Consider the following 4,543-nt stretch of genomic DNA (forward strand, 5'->3'; position numbering starts at 1 on the left):
AAATTTATATATAGATGTTGAAATAGGAAGACAAACTATGTCAGGATTCTATGCCAAGTGCTTCTTCAAATAGCCTTTCACTGTACCCTGGAAACCTCCAGGACCTATGATGGGTTCTTCCACGTCAGCAAGTTGAGACCCGATGAGACCTTGCAAAGTCCATGTAATTGGACATAGGTAGTAGAACCAGATCCACCATCCGGGTATTAACTACATACAAAAAACAAAAGTAAAAAAAATAGGAAATAAATAAAACATTGGTATTAGGTAGAAGTTAGTTACTAGTTTTGGGACAAGAAAACCAGCAAGGAGGTTCCATAAAGATTAAAAAGCAGCAGAAACAACATCAGCCATTTGTTGAGATGGTGCAAGACCAATAGCCAACATTCCATAGAAGGTAAAGTAAGTGAAAGTTAAAAACATGAACGCAAGGTAGAGAAAAAACTTCCATGCACCAACCACAACAATAATTGAAGCTAACACTGTAATTTGTAATTTGTAATTGTATTTTATTCACAGCAAAAGAAGGTAAATATATAAGTATCAATGAATCATACCAATTGTCCTCTGAAACTTGATCATGAAGTATGTAGTGATGCCATATAATATTGTCTGGTCCGCAATGTAGGGGATCTCCACAAGACCCTACAGTAGATGTATAAGATGTATAAGATGTATAATTTGCTTGTGTATATATGAACACAAGTTAAAATGGCCATTTACACATACACACAGAGAATCAAATTACACATACACACGCAAAGATATCTGTTCATACCTGGTTTGGATTGAAGAAGGCCATGGTTCAGGGGAAGGGACAAGCAGATAATGCAACAAATGTATCATACAGGGAGGAATGCTTAATTCCATTCCTTCACACACAATCACATTTAGGGCTTCACGCCCATAAACTGCCTCTCAATATTCAACATGTCCTTATCTTCACTATCTAGATGCGAGATTTAGACATGTTGTTCATAGGTCTGGAGCAGTTGATGGTATCGTAGAGGTAGTGATCGACGATCTGTTGAACGGATGAAGCAGAGAAGTCGTCGACAGATGCTCCTAGGTTGGGGAAAAGGGAAGGGTAGGGCTAGTCAAAGAAGGCAGCAATGGCGACCACCGGAGAGGAAGGGAGGAGAAAGAATACCGATAAGAAAAGGAAGAGGAAGAAAAGAAAAATTGTACGTACCGTAGGTTTCTTGAGAGCAAAAGTGGTCTGAGGGTTGCGTTTTGCCCTGATTGGCTCCCAATTACCGTAAAGGGTTTGGGTTATGCTATTTATTTGAATCCCCTGGTTTAAGAATGTTGTATTTTACACACCATAAACTTTCTCTCTAGCTCCACCATCGACTGTGAGAACGTGGGTGAAGGCGGAGGCCCTAGGGCTTCTTCTTGCTAATTCAAAGATCAACATCGATGGTAAAGGTGGAGGCATCGGTAGAGGGAACAATCTAAAAAGAGAGGAGATCGAACCATTTAGTGTGAGGTTTGATTTGGAAGAAATCTCAAACCCTTAACCTTAAACATGATGTGAAGCGATTGATCCATAATTTTCTTCGTCTACGTCAATTCATTGGGCTCACATAATCGGATGATGGTCGTAAATTTAGCATTCTTCGAGAAGGAAGGTGCATCGCCATAGTTTAAGGCTGGAAGAGGCAATGAGGATTGGAGGTAGTGGATGTGGATGAGGGGTGGAGACGAGGGAGAAGAAGGTGGGGTTTAAAAATTTTGGGGATTTCATTTTCCCACCGAGACGCGCGTTTCTTAAAAGAAAATATAAAACGACATTCACATACGACGCACAAGTGCCTTCCGTTTTTTTAATATTTTTACATGAGACACTAATTTAAGGGCACTCAGTAATGCGCGACCTAAATCCTTAAAATTTTTGAAGAGATGACACTTTTTTAAGGTCGCTCTCTAATGCGTAACATAAATCAAAGAGCGTCGTGTTTTGCGCGTCGTAAAAGGCCTTTTTTCTAGTAGTGCACAAACCAGATACCGGATTTTATGAGTGAAATCAACACAACTCAAAATCCAAGAAGGAATTGTATAAACCCAACATGGGTAAAAGTGTGAATCTATACCCTTGTTGATCATTGGTCGCTTGGCTACTAAAATTGATATTTATGTGAACAAAACTTCACTCAAGCATTTAAACAAACACTTGGTGTACATTATAAACAAATTTATATTTGAAAGGAATAAAAGACAAAAATTACCAAAGAATTCACCTAGTATTTCACAAATTTTAGTGTAAGGAAATTACTATAAGTCTAGTTTAATTTTACCTAAGGCAAATTCAAAACAAAAGGCACACCAAGAACAAAGTGAAGAAGATGAAATAAAGAAGCCTCATCCCGTGACCTGATTAGGCAGAAAAAAAAAAATCAAAGAAGATATAAGAAGATACCCCAATTCTAAATAAGATTCGAAAATTCATGCATAAACAAAATCAACGAAAATCGAATACAATCACGAAATCAAGGAAAATCGAAAATCAGTGCATAGGACTTACGAGAACTGAAGCAAAAATCACGAAGCCAAAATCACGCAATCTCTGGTGTAAATCGATAGTGAATCAGAAAAAATCAAACGATGGAACCTTCAATGGTGAATCAACAAAAATCAAACGCTTGAACCTCAGTGTTATCAGCAAGGATTCGACACTTCTTATGTTTTAAGGAATCAGATTGGAACAAAAGTCAGATACGCAAATAACCAAAGTTAGCGATCCGACGTCGTTTTAAGCATAAGGTATGTAAGCTGTATACCCTTAAGGGTATATTCACTTTTCCATATATATATATATATATATATATATATATATATATATATATATATATATATATATATATATATATATATATATATATATATATATATATATATATATATATTAGTTGTATATTATTCATACATATATGTTACGCATTCTACTTGGTGAATATTTCTAATTTCTATATTGCGATTGATTCACATCAATGGCGGATGCATCGGTTTTGAGTCGGTGCATGCACCCCATATAGAAAAATTATAAATATGTTTGATTTTTAATTCATATCCTCGATATAATGAAAAGTTTTACTAATATGTCGTAGTTATAATTATGTGTTACATATTATTAGTTCATTTTTTTTAATTAATAATTTATTTTTAAACATAAATATTATTTTTACCAAAATAGCTTTCAATATTAATTAAACTACAATGAAATTAAATATAATAAAAGAATATAATCAGGACTAGTCCTAAGAAATTAAATATTTTCAAAGATAGATGAACTAGATAAAAATGATAATTATTATTATTATTATAAGTTTTTATTTTCAAAAAGTATATATGACAAAGAAATTGGGCATTTTGCACCTCCCACTTTGTCTCTTTCAACGACCCTACGGGTATAATTGTCATTTCATCTAATAAATTTAATGGTAGTTAATATTTCTTTAATATGTATTTTTTTTTATTTGTGGACAATGATTTTAAGACGGAATATCATATATGGATTATGACACTATTAATATGTCATATGTAACAAACAAGTATGAAGTGATTCATATAAAATTGCTTCCATTAATGCATCAATTTTATAATTGAATCTTATGATAATTTTTTTTAAAAAAATGGTATTGCATGCGTGACTAGGTGTCTCCTGTATGTGCGACGACGTAAACACAATTCATTAAACATGTACATTTGTGGTTTGATATATGACACGATCAAAATGCGTTTTAAATAATAAGTAACTCATGAACTTTGCATATTTTCCCTTGGACACCTATGGTTGTGCGTGTATCTATTTACACGTATACACTACACCAACTTACATGTCAGCTTTCGTGTATTTGTCATAAAAGGGTCGATAACTGCAGGCTCTCGTAGCTCATGGTTTACGAGTTCGAATATGTCGATAACTAAACACCAAAAACATCAAAAAAAATAAATAGGGTGTGAAGGCGACAACAACAACAACAGAAGACAAACTCCATGAATATATTGGATTTTATGGGAACTATGAAACACAAATTCATGAAGTAATAGAATATAATAGAAACTGATCGCTAGCGTCGAAACATACGTCGACTTTCAAGTTTGAGAATTCGCAGCTGTATTTTATGTGTGTAAATCGCATGCATGCATGCCGCGTGTCCAATACATATACGTTATGCATGCACTACGTAACTTACTAACGTATACTTTGAACATTAATTATAAAATAAGAGTAATAACGTTAAAACTTAAAAGCATTGCCACGTGATATGCCCGAATAGGATACAATCGAATGACATAATCGATTCACACGAAGGTATGTATATAAAAAAATAGAATAGGTTTTAGACAAAATTTCATGAACGGCCATTTTGCCCATTTTTCTTTGAAATGGTTATTAAGAAAAGTTTTTTCCTAAGATAATCCATAACCATCAAACCTTACATACAAATAGTTCTTACTGTAGATGTTCGTTAGATCGATCTCTTAGTTGAAATTTTTTTTTAGATAAAGACTATTTTTGGCATTTTATAAAACTTGTTTA

This window comes from Lactuca sativa, chromosome 7, assembly GCF_002870075.4.
Source record: "Lactuca sativa cultivar Salinas chromosome 7, Lsat_Salinas_v11, whole genome shotgun sequence".
NCBI lineage: Eukaryota > Viridiplantae > Streptophyta > Magnoliopsida > Asterales > Asteraceae > Lactuca > Lactuca sativa.